The sequence below is a fragment of the Pecten maximus genome, chromosome 2 (assembly GCF_902652985.1).
Source record: "Pecten maximus chromosome 2, xPecMax1.1, whole genome shotgun sequence".
NCBI classification, from domain to species: Eukaryota; Metazoa; Mollusca; class Bivalvia; order Pectinida; family Pectinidae; genus Pecten; species Pecten maximus.
In genome coordinates, this window is record NC_047016.1 from 12,813,548 (window position 1) to 12,827,278 (window position 13,731).

Below are 13,731 nucleotides of genomic sequence, written 5' to 3' on the forward strand. Positions count from 1 at the left end.
TGTTTCCATAGGAAGTTCTTTGAAGTTTAGTTATAGTCTGTTTCAATATGGAATACCAACTCAGGTAAAAAAAAAATAGGGTCAACTCAGGTATATGAATCAGATATACATGAAGTTTTCTAAATTCAAAGAACTATCATTTAGTTTTTTACTAGTAATAATGAAATGACAATGTCAATAAATATATATAAGATAAATAAAATATCAAATTTTCAAAGCACTATATCTAACTTTATATTTTACTATAAATAATGACAATATCAGATTAAAATAAATAGATAAAAAGTAAATAAAATTAGATATTGTTTTCTAAATTCCAAGCACTGATTATATATATTACTATTAATAATGACAATATCTGTTGAAGATGAACTTAACGTTGACATGTGTGTTCGCTAGATACAACTTTATAAGAATATTATAATAGTTCTGCAGTAACTGATCTATATACATGTAGTACGTGTTGTATAATAACAATTATAAAAAAATCCAATACAATATATGCATAGCTATTCTAAGTAAGATAAAATATAAACAAAAAATATTACTACTAGCTAAACCTGGAACAGATACAACTTTTGAAAAATATTGCAAATCTACAATAATACAATTATCTATGCAAATCAGAAAAAACGTACAAAGTTAATCAATATAAAAAAATACAAAGTCTAATCAATATACAATTGATTTACAGTGAAAAAGTATGGATTTAAGATTCCGTAATTATTCCAATTTAAATGCCAATTTAAATGTTGATTATCAGATATATATTTACATTATGAATGAAAAATGATACCAGGCTGAATGTGGTCTGACTAATACCAAGATTGGTTAATGCCGGACTTTTACTGTTTGAGCAAAGGAGCTATACGCAAAACTTTAAAGTGAAATGTTGACGACGCCGATGCCGTCGCCTTCTCCGCCGTTTAAGCAACACCACCACAGCCTCGCTTCCGCAGCTGATCGCCGCAGACGAGACATAAACAACAATGTGTGCGACTACTGGGGCGTTATTTGTAAAATCGTTACAAAATACTGTCTTCTTTAACGGTAGAACTATGTAAGAAAAGTGTTATTGCGCAGTGGATGTTTGCCAGCACAATAAACTTCGTGACACTCCAAAACACATTCGTCTGTGCCAGAGGAAACCCTGACATGGAACCTATTTGTTAACCGCTAATATGTACATGTATACACAAACGTTTAAATGTATCTGCAGTTTTTCTTGTTTGTTTGTTTTTTTCTTCAAAAAGAGCAGTGATGAATGAATTATCGTGAGTAAACATTGTACGTACCTCTATCAAATCATCCTACTTGTGTTCCTGGCTTAGTCACAGGTATACCATCTATCGTCCTACTTGTGTTCCCGACTTAGTCACATGTATACCATCTATCGTCCTACTTGTGTTCCCGGCTTAGTCACATGTATACCATCTATCGTCCTACTTGTGTTCCCGGCTTAGTCACATGTATACCATCTATCGTCCTACTTGTGTTCCCGACTTAGTCACAGGTATACCATCTATCGTCCTACTTGTGTTCCAGGATTAGTCACATGTATACCATCTATCGTCCTAGTTGTGTTCCCGGCTTAGTCACAGGTATACCATCTATCGTCCTACTTGGGTTCCCGACTTAGTCACAGATATACCATCTATCGTCCTACTTGTGTTCCCGACTTAGTCACATGTATACCATCTATCATCCTACTTGTGTTCCCGACTTAGTCACAGGTATACCATCTATCGTCCTACTTGTGTTCCCGGCTTAGTCACATGTATACCATCTATCACCCTACTTGTGTTCCCGACTTAGTCACATGTATACTATCTATCGTCCTACTTGTGTTCCCGGCTTAGTCACATGTATACCATCTATCCATCTTTAGTGTAAATACTTAAGTAAATATATAAGATACAAAGGAAAGAGTATTGCAAACATATGTTGTACATGCACTTGTACTTCGCAGAAAGAATAATTGACAGTAAATGTAATTATGTGATTTCGTGTGTATTGTTGAAGTTTCTAGTGTGAGCAATGACAGAGGTCACATTTCTTAAAGGTTGGTAGTCACACAAGCTTCAACACCTGCGTTATGTATGGTAATCATCACATCTCCGTTCTGTTAGACGATAACAAGTAATTTGCTATAATTACCAATTATACATAATACAGCTAAATCAGACTTTCTAGTATTAATAGTTTCTGTATGTTTGTCGGTTTTTTTTAAACTGCATAGTGTTGACATGTCTTTGGGTTTATCGCCTCGTTGATAGCAGGAGTCAATCTGAGGCGGGTATCCTTGTAGTAGTTGGTGACCACCTCACTGAACAATATGTGGTAAGGCTACCGCATGCCATCAAGAGCAATTAGTGCAAGTATCTTGTCCATAGACACAACTGCGACAGCACAGACAGGTCCGTTTTCTCAGCTTTCCGAGAAACACAAACCACTATGATTAAGGAGCGTTGAACCACGCCCCTCGGACCTTCATCTGAGGTTACGTGGCTGGCACTCTAACTGATTTCGAGAAGTTCACTAATCAGGAGCATTGTGAATACTAGAAAAACTGACCACAATACCGCCTCCCCCATTGTTAGGTTACACATGGTGATAATGTTATGTGTTTCGCAATAGATAAATAACCGATTGGTTCACATTCTTTTTATTGAGAAGAATCAGAAGAGTTACTGAACATTTCAGGTCACGTACGTTACAATATGTGCTGACCATCAGATAACATCATTATAGAATCTAGGGATACTAAAAAATGGATACATTTACTACATTCAATAGCCCTGAACTTAATCCTTCAGAAACCTTCAATCTTGGTGTAACCTCAAATTGGTATATATTAAGTACCCTTGGAGGAATAGCATACGTTGTATGGCCTAGGTTTATATTGAGTAACCCAGAAACTGTCGACATCAGTCTTATCGATGTATGTTTATTGAGTAACCCTAGAAACTGTTGACATCAGTCTTATCGATGTATGTTTATTGGGTAACCCAGAACCCTTGACATCAGTCTTATCGATGTATGTTTATTGAGTAACCCAGAACCCTTGACATCAGTCTTATCGATGTATGTTTATTGAGTAACCCAGAACCCTTGATATCAGTCTTATCGATGTATGTTTATTGGGTAACCCAGAAACCCTCGACATCAGTCTTATCGATGTATGTTTATTGGGTAACCCAGAAACTCTTGACATCAGTCTTATCGATGTATGTTTATTGAGTAACCCAGAAACCCTTGACATCAGTCTTATCGATGTATGTTTATTGGGTAACCCAGAAACTCTTGACATCAGTCTTATCGATGTATGTTTATTGAGTAACCCAGAACCCTTGACATCAGTCTTATCGATGTATGTTTATTGGGTAACCCAGAAACTCTTGACATCAGTCTTATCGATGTATGTTTATTGAGTAACCCAGAAACCTTGATATCAGTCTTATCGATGTGTGTTTATTGGGTAACCCAGAAACCCTTGACATCAGTCTTATCGATGTATGTTTATTGAGTAACCCAGAAACCCTTGACATCAGTCTTATCGATGTATGTTTATTGAGTAACCCAGAAACCCTCGACATCAGTCTTATCGATGTATGTTTATTGAGTAACCCAGAAACCCTCGACATCAGTCTTATCGATGTATGTTTATTGAGTAACCCAGAAACTCTTGACATCAGTCTTATCGATGTATGTTTATTGGGTAACCCAGAACCCTTGATATCAGTCTTATCGATGTATGTTTATTGAGTAACCCAGAAACCCTTGACATCAGTCTTATCGATGTATGTTTATTGGGTAACCCAGAAACTCTTGACATCAGCTTATCGATGTATGTTTATTGAGTAACCCAAAAACCCTCGACATCAGTCTTATCGATGTATGGTTATTGGGTAACCCAGAAACCCTCGACATCAGTCTTATCGATGTATGTTTATTGGGTAACCCAGAACCCTTGACATCAGTCTTATCGATGTATGTTTATTGAGTAACCCAGAAACTGTTGACATCAGTCTTATCGATGTGTGTTTATTGGGTAACCCAGAACCCTTGACATCAGTCTTATCGATGTATGTTTATTGGGTAACCCAGAAACCCTCGACATCAGTCTTATCGATGTATGTTTATTGAGTAACCCAGAAACTCTCGACATCAGTCTTATCGATGTGTGTTTATTGAGTAACCCAGAAACTGTTGACATCAGTCTTATCGATGTATGTTTATTGAGTAACCCAGAAACTCTTGACATCAGTCTTATCGATGTATGTTTATTGAGTAACCCAGAAACTGTTGACATCAGTCTTATCGATGTGTGTTTATTGGGTAACCCAGAACCCTTGACATCAGTCTTATCGATGTGTGTTTATTGAGTAACCCAGAACCCTTGACATCAGTCTTATCGATGTATGTTTATTGGGTAACCCAGAAACCCTCGACATCAGTCTTATCGATGTATGTTTATTGGGTAACCCAGAAACTCTTGACATCAGTCTTATCGATGTATGTTTATTGAGTAACCCAGAAACTGTTGACATCAGTCTTATCGATGTATGTTTATTGAGTAACCCAGAAACTGTTGACATCAGTCTTATCGATGTATGTTTATTGGGTAACCCAGAACCCTTGATATCAGTCTTATCGATGTATGTTTATTGAGTAACCCAGAAACCCTTGACATCAGTCTTATCGATGTATGTTTATTGGGTAACCCAGAAACTCTTGACATCAGTCTTATCGATGTATGTTTATTGAGTAACCCAAAAACCCTCGACATCAGTCTTATCGATGTATGTTTATTGGGTAACCCAGAAACCCTCGACATCAGTCTTATCGATGTATGTTTATTGGGTAACCCAGAAACTCTTGACATCAGTCTTATCGATGTATGTTTATTGAGTAACCCAGAAACCCTCGACATCAGTCTTATCGATGTATGTTTATTGAGTAACCCAGAAACTGTTGACATCAGTCGTATCGATGTATGTTTATTGAGTAACCCAGAAACTGTTGACATCAGTCTTATCGATGTATGTTTATTGAGTAACCCAGAAACTGTTGACATCAGTCTTATCGATGTATGTTTATTGAGTAACCCAGAAACCCTCGACATCAGTCTTATCGATGTATGTTTATTGAGTAACCCAGAAACTGTTGACATCAGTCGTACCGATGTATGTTTATTGAGTAACCCAGAAACTCTCGACATCAGTCTTATCGATGTGTGTTTCTTTTGAAAACAAAGCTGATTTATTTTGTCATGAAATCAGACATGTATTCGGTCATATTAAACTTGTTTTGCTGTATCTAGCACCCCGTGAACTCGCCATCATTGCGGACTTGACATGTTGAACACTGTTGACATACGTCTTTTCCTCTTTGATATATATTTTCTTAATTAACCGTTGCAAACCTTCGTCGTGTAACGAATAAACGACATCGAGCTTAGCGGCCACGACAGGGAGCTAAAAAGGCAAGTCTGATAGCTTATTACAACTGAGAGCACCATCCATCATGGATCCGATCATATGGAACCATCCTTACCATGCAACATACAGCTGATGACTCCCACTGGCAGTGACTGTCCCACACCGTTACCTAGTGCAGTTTACAGACTTGGTCTTATAATGTCTACATCGAACGGGCATAAGAATGGACAAAGCATTATTATTTTTATCATCTAATTGATTATATAAATAACTACATGGATTTATGGAAATGAATATATGGCTAACACTCCCCATGTAATTTACACATTTCTGTCAGAGGTAAAAAAGTTGGTTTTGTGCTTATTGCAAATGCTGTCAGAGTACAGTCAACATTTATGGATAACCACTTCGTACCACCTGGTACAACTTCATTTCAACAAGTCAGGTATGAATAATGTCATGAATGAAACTAATTTTGAATATGGTATGCCTCAACATAAATGTTTAACATGTATTCGTCTATTCTTTACTCAAAATTGATTTAAGACAACACGTGAGATTTTAAGACAAGAATTATACGAGGGATGATTGATATGTTGTGAGCCTCATAAGGAAGGATTTGAATTTTGCCGGACATATTGTATTATTTTTCAACATAATCCCCTTCAGTATCTATACAATTTTGTAAGAGGTGTTTAAGTGCCTCAATGCTACTTTTATAGAACTCCTTTTCTAGGCTGTTCAGAAAGTCATCCACTGCATGTATGACGTCATCATGGAACAGACAGTGGGTGCCTGATATAGCTGTTTTTAGTTTTGGAAGTCCGAGATCAGGTGAATAAGGCGGCGATCAATCAATTTAAAGCCACAATCGTGAATGGCAGCCATGGAAATGACAGACTTGTGAACAGGAGCATTGTCCTGATGGAATAGCACACCTTTAGTGAGCTTCTGTGACGCTTAAGTTTAATATTTTCCCGTAACTGCCTCAGAAGTAAAGCATAGTATGTGCAACTGATTAGTTTGTCCCTTTTAGAGATAATCTATCATCAGAATACCATCTGCATCCCAGAAAACCGAGGCATTGACCTTCCCAGCTGATGGAAGTCTTTGCCTTTTTTGGCGGGGGAGAGCTAGGGTGCTTCCATTGTTTCGATTGTTGTTTGGCCTCTGGAGTAAAATGATGGACCCATGTTTAATCTATAGTGACAAATCTCTGAAGAAAATTAGTAGGATCTTCCTCAAAAGTTGAGATTAGCATGCGATAATGCGGGCTTGGTGTACTTCTAATCAACTATCAGAATGCTTGGTACCCATTGGGCGGAAAGCCTTCTCATTGCAAGATCCTCGGTCAGAATGGAAAGTGCTACCTCGTCGATATAAACTAACCAAATGAGACCAGTCCTTGGGTTCACGGCCCTATATAGTCAGAGAAAAGTAGGACTTAAAAAGAACATCCTTGAGTACCTCCTTCAATGCGAGGCTCACAACATATCAACCATCCCTCTTAAGTTCAACGTAATGGGACATAAATGACTGACCATTTGTCTGAACATTCGATGATAAAGTCGTATATTTTGGATGCTAATTCCATGCTAAACCGATTCACTTCACTTTCAGAAGAAAGGACACTAATTTCATCTATATCAACATGTCTAATCTAAGCAATGTCTCGTTGAAATACATTTTCCCAAAATCGAAATAGCATTATTGTTGACAGATTAATCCGTAAAAAATGAGACAATACCTCCGTGTAACACAGTCGTAACTCAAAGTACAGGGACATCATCAAAACAGTACAAGGGAATATACCCAGGTGCTACAGAAGGGAAAGCGCCCCCTTAATCGACGACAACCAACCTGTAAATCTAGGCTAATGTCGTGTGTAAAATGATAACCGTCATAGAGACAACAGGCATGTCCATTAGCTTCACATCACACAGGAACATTGAATATTCCCCAGCGATATGATGATGTCGATTATAAATTATCACGGAAATCTTAATATTAGGGAAGGTTCTTAAATATCGTGATATATAAACACTGTTAGGTCGGGAAGCAGCAAGGTCACTATCTATAAAAGGAGAAAATAACGATAAAAATATGACACATGCTCAAAAACAGGAAAAAAACAAAACAAAGATCGTTCCCATTAATTCATCGAAAATAAAAGATTGATGTGATGTTAAGACGGTAAATTTGACCATCCTATATCATACAAGGAATTATTCAAAACCCAATGACAATGCATTGATTATATAGAGGAGCCAAGCAGGATGACAACCAATCCGTCTTGTACATGTATGGACGTTGTTTGTACAGTAGAATGCCCTATCATTAGACCCCTTATATAGTTATCACCGCTATCATGTGCTATCAGAGGGCTGTACACACGACACACGGGTGAGGCACCTTTTAATGTATGGAATAATGATTCGTCCGCCTCCGACTCGTCAGTGATGTTAGGGCAAAAGGAAGGAAGTCACTCAAAATGGGTCTGGACGAGATATAGCAGAATTAACCCTACAATCAATTTCATCTCGCTTAGATGCTATTTTTGGTTTGATATCCGATTTTATTGAACTCATCATGATAAGTAAAATTACCAGAAACATCCATCGACCGATACAACAACCGCAGCGAAATAACTATAACGAATGGGTGAAATTAGTATCATCAGTGTCCCTGTATGTAATTAGTATCGTCAGTGTCCCTGTATGGAATTAGTATCGGTGTCCCTGTATGGAATTAGTATCATAAGTGTCCCTGTATGGAATTAGTATCGTCAGTGTCCCTGTATGGAATTAGTATCATCAGTGTCCCTGTATGGAATTAGTATCATCAGTGTTCCTGTATGGAATTAGTATCAGTGTCCCTGTATGGAATTAGTATCATAAGTGTCCCTGTATGGAATTAGTATCGTCAGTGTTCCTGTATGGAATTAGTATCATAAGTGTCCCTGTATGGAATATGTATCACCAGTGTCCCTGTATGGAATATGTATCACCAGTGTCCCTGTATGGAATTAGTATCGTCAGTGTCCCTGTATGGAATTAGTATCAGTTTCCCTGTATGGAATTAGTATCGTCAGTGTCCCTGTATGGAATTAGTATCAGTGTCCCTGCATGGAATTAGTATCGTCAGTGTCCCTGTATGGAATTAGTACCGTCAGTGTCACTGTATGGAATTAGTATCAGTGTCCCTGTATGGAATTAGTATCGTCAGTGTCCCTGTATGGAATTAGTATCGTCAGTGTCCCTGTATGGAATTAGTATCATCAGTGTCCCTGTATGGAATTAGTATCATCAGTTTCCCTGTATTGAATTAGTATCATCAGTGTCCCTGTATTGAATTAGAATCATCAATGTCCCTGTATGGAATTAGTATCGTCAGTGTCCCTGTATGGAATTAGTATCGTCAGTGTTCCTGTATGGAATTAGTATCGTCGGTGTCCCTGTATGGAATTAGTATAATCTGTGTCCCTGTATGGAATTAGTATCGTCAGTGTCCCTGTATTGAATTAGTATCATCAGTGTCCCTGTATGGAATTAGTATCGTCAGTTTCCCTGTATGGAATTAGTATCGTCAGTTTCCCTGTATGGAATTAGTATCGTCAGTGTCCCTGTATGGAATTAGTATCAGTGTCCCTGTATGGAATTAGTATCATAAGTGTCCCTGTATGGAATTAGTATCGTCAGTGTCCCTGTATGGAATTAGTATCATCAGTGTCCCTGTATGGAATTAGTATCAGTGTCCCTGTATGGAATAAGTATCAGTGTCCCTGTATGGAATTAGTATCATCAGTGTCCCTGTATGGAATTAGTATCATCAGTTTCCCTGTAAGGAATTAGTATCGTCAGTGTCCCTGTATGGAATTAGTATCATCAGTGTCCCTGTATGGAATTAGTATCGTCAGTGTCCCTGTATGGAATTAGCATCGTCAGTGTCCCTGTATGGAATTAGTATCATCAGTGTCCCTGTATGGAATTAGTATCGTCAGTGTCCCTGTATGGAATTAGTATCATCAGTGTCCCTGTATGGAATTAGTATCAGTGTCCCTGTATGGAATTAGTATCATCAGTGTCCCTGTATGGAATTAGTATCAGTGTCCCTGTATGGAATTAGCATCGTCAGTGTCCCTGTATGGAATTAGTATCATCAGTGTCCCTGTATGGAATTAGTATCAGTGTCCCTGTATGGAATTAGTATCATCAGTGTCCCTGTAAGGAATTAGTATCATCAGTGTCCCTGTATGGAATTAGTATCGTCAGTGACCCTGTATGGAATTAGTATCATCAGTGTCCCTGTATGGAATTAGTATCGTCAGTGTCCCTGTATGGAATTAGTATCATCAGTGTCCCTGTATGGAATTAGTATCGTCAGTGTCCCTGTATGGAATTAGTATCGTCAGTGTCCCTGTATGGAATTAGTATCATCAGTGTCCCTGTATGGAATTAGTATCATCAGTGTCCCTGTATGGAATTAGTATCGTCAGTGTCCCTGTAAGGAATTAGTATCATCAGTGTCCCTGTATGGAATTAGTATCGTCAGTTTCCCTGTAAGGAATTAGTATCGTCAGTGTCCCTGTATGGAATTAGTATCGTCAGTGTCCCTGTATGGAATTAGTATCGTCAGTGTCCCTGTATGGAATTAGTATCGTCAGTTTCCCTGTAAGGAATTAGTATCGTCAGTGTCCCTGTATGGAATTAGTATCATCAGTGTCCCTGTATGGAATTAGTATCGTCAGTGTCCCTGTATGTAATAAGTATCGTCAGTGTCCCTGTATGGATTAGTATCGTCAGTGTCCCTGTATGGAATTAGTATCATCAGTGTCCCTGTATGGAATTAGTATCGTCAGTGTCCCTGTATGGAATTAGTATCATCAGTGTCCCTGTATGGAATTAGTATCATCAGTGTCCCTGTATGGAATTAGTATCGTCAGTGTCCCTGTAAGGAATTAGTATCATCAGTGTCCCTGTATGGAATTAGTATCGTCAGTGTCCCTGTATGGAATTAGTATCGTCAGTTTCCCTGTAAGGAATTAGTATCATCAGTGTCCCTGTATGGATTAGTATCGTCAGTGTCCCTGTATGGAATTAGTATCGTCAGTGTCCCTGTATGGAATTAGTATCGTCAGTGTCCCTGTATGGATTAGTATCAGTGTCCCTGTATGGAATTAGTATCAGTGTCCCTGTATGGAATTAGTATCGTCAGTGTCCCTGTAAGGAATTAGTATCATCAGTGTCCCTGTATGGAATTAGTATCGTCAGTGTCCCTGTATGGAATTACTATCGTCAGTGTCCCTGTATGGATTAGTATCATCAGTGTCCCTGTATGGAATTAGTATCGTCAGTGTCCCTGTATGGAATTAGTATCATCAGTGTCCCTGTATGGAATAAGTATCGTCAGTGTCCCTGTATGGAATTAGTATCATCAGTGTCCCTGTATGGAATTAGTATCAACGATATTGTTATAACTGATAACTAACAAATTTTATATAGTTTGGCCAGGTATTTCTAAATATTCTGAAAATATTATCACCGATTCTCATTATTATCAATGAGTAAATGATATTTAAAGTAATCCTCAAACACCACGGTATTATTTTTTTTTTATCTCCAACGAAATTGGTAATTTGTACTAAAGCAACTTTGTCCTCCCTAAGGGACTTCGGGTGGTCAGAAAGGGCGGAGGGGATAGATTATAAAACAATGACTGGTTTTCGGCCGGTTCCCAGGCAAGGAATGATGCTTTCAATCTCTAAAATATGACAAATTGACACAAAAAGTTCAGTATATGTCTTGTTACTGTAACTTTCACAAAGCCAGACTAAATGTACGACTCTGACAGTCTGGAGCCTGTCAACATATACTCTTTATTTTTGACTCTGAGGCATTAGTGCAATTAACACATTTTAGTATTAAAAGATGATATTTGATATACAAACTAATTTCTTTGGAATAGACCATGTCACAAAACAGTTCTAATACAGCACCCTGTGTAATGGTAGTAGTAGATCATGTCATAAAACGGTTCTAATACAGCACCCTGTGTAATGATAGTAGTAGACCATGTCATAAAACGGTTCTAATACAACACCCTGTGTAATGGTAGTAGTAGACCATGTCATAAAACGGTTCTAATACAGCACCCTGTGTAATGATAGTAGTAGACCATGTCACAAAACGGTTCTAATACAGCACCCTGTGTAATGGTAGTAGTAGACCATGTCATAAAACAGTTCTAATACAGCACCCTGTGTAATGGTAGTAGTAGACCATGTCATAAAACAGTTCTAATACAGCACCCTGTGTAATGGAAGTAGCAGTAGACCATGTCACAAAACGGTTCTAATACAGCACCCTGTGTAATGATAGTAGTAGACCATGTCATAAAACGGTTCTAATACAGCACCCTGTGTAATGATAGTAGTAGACCATGTCATAAAACGGTTCTAATACAGCACCCTGTGTAATGATAGTAGTAGACCATGTCATAAAACGGTTCTAATACAGCACCCTGTGTAATGGTAGTAGTAGACCATGTCATAAAACGGTTCTAATACAGCACCCTGTGTAATGGTAGTAGTAGACCATGTCATAAAACGGTTCTAATACAGCACCCTGTGTAATGGAAGTAGTAGTAGACCATGTCATAAAACGGTTCTAATACAGCACCCTGTGTAATGGTAGTAGTAGACCATGTCATAAAACGGTTCTAATACAGCACCCTGTGTAATGGAAGTAGTAGTAGACCATGTCATAAAACGGTTCTAATACAGCACCCTGTGTAATGGAAGTAGTAGTAGACCATGTCATAAAACGGTTCTAATACAGCACCCTGTGTAATGGTAGTAGTAGACCATGTCATAAAACGGTTCTAATACAGCACCCTGTGTAATGGAAGTAGTAGTAGACCATGTCATAAAACGGTTCTAATACAGCACCCTGTGTAATGATAGTAGTAGACCATGTCATAAAACGGTTCTAATACAGCACCCTGTGTAATGATAGTAGTAGACCATGTCACAAAACGGTTCTAATACAGCACCCTGTGTAATGGTAGTAGTAGATGATGTCATAAAACGGTTCTAATACAGCACCCTGTGTAATGGTAGTAGTAGATGATGTCATAAAACGGTTCTAATACAGCACCCTGTGTAATGAGAGCAGTAGACCATGACATAAAACGGTTCTAATACAGCACCCTGTGTAATGATAGTAGTAGTAGACCATGTCATAAAACGGTTCTAATACAGCACCCTGTGTAATGGTAGTAGTAGATGATGTCATAAAACGGTTCTAATACAGCACCCTGTGTAATGGTAGTAGTAGACCATGTCATAAAACGGTTCTAATACAGCACCCTGTGTAATGGTAGTAGTAGACCATGTCATAAAACAGTTCTAATACAGCACCCTGTGTAATGGTAGTAGTAGACCATGTCATAAAACGGTTCTAATACAGCACCCTGTGTAATGGTAGTAGTAGACCATGTCATAAAACGGTTCTAATACAGCACCCTGTGTAATGAGAGCAGTAGACCATGACATAAAACGGTTCTAATACAGCACCCTGTGTAATGAGAGCAGTAGACCATGACATAAAACGGTTCTAATACAGCACCCTGTGTAATGAGAGCAGTAGACCATGACATAAAACGGTTCTAATACAGCACCCTGTGTAATGAGAGCAGTAGATCATGTCACAAAACGGTTCTAATACAGCACCCTGTGTTATGGTAGTAGTAGACCATGTCATAAAACAGTTCTAATACAGCACCCTGTGTAATGGTAGTAGTAGACCATGACATAAAACGGTTCTAATACAGCACCCTGTGTAATGATAGTAGACCATGTCATAAAACGGTTCTAATACAGCACCCTGTGTAATGGTAGTAGTAGACCATGTCATAAAACGGTTCTAATACAGCACCCTGTGTAATGAGAGCAGTAGACCATGACATAAAACGGTTCTAATACAGCACCCTGTGTAATGAGAGCAGTAGACCATGACATAAAACGGTTCTAATACAGCACCCTGTGTAATGGTAGTAGTAGACCATGTCATAAAACGGTTCTAATACAGCACCCTGTGTAATGAGAGCAGTAGATCATGTCACAAAACGGTTCTAATACAGCACCCTGTGTAATGGTAGCAGTAGACTATGTCATAAAACAGTTCTAATACAGCACCCTGTGTAATGATAGTAGTAGATCATGTCATAAAATGGTTCTAATACAGCACCCTGTGTAATGGTAGTAGTAGACCATGTCATAAAACAGTTCTAA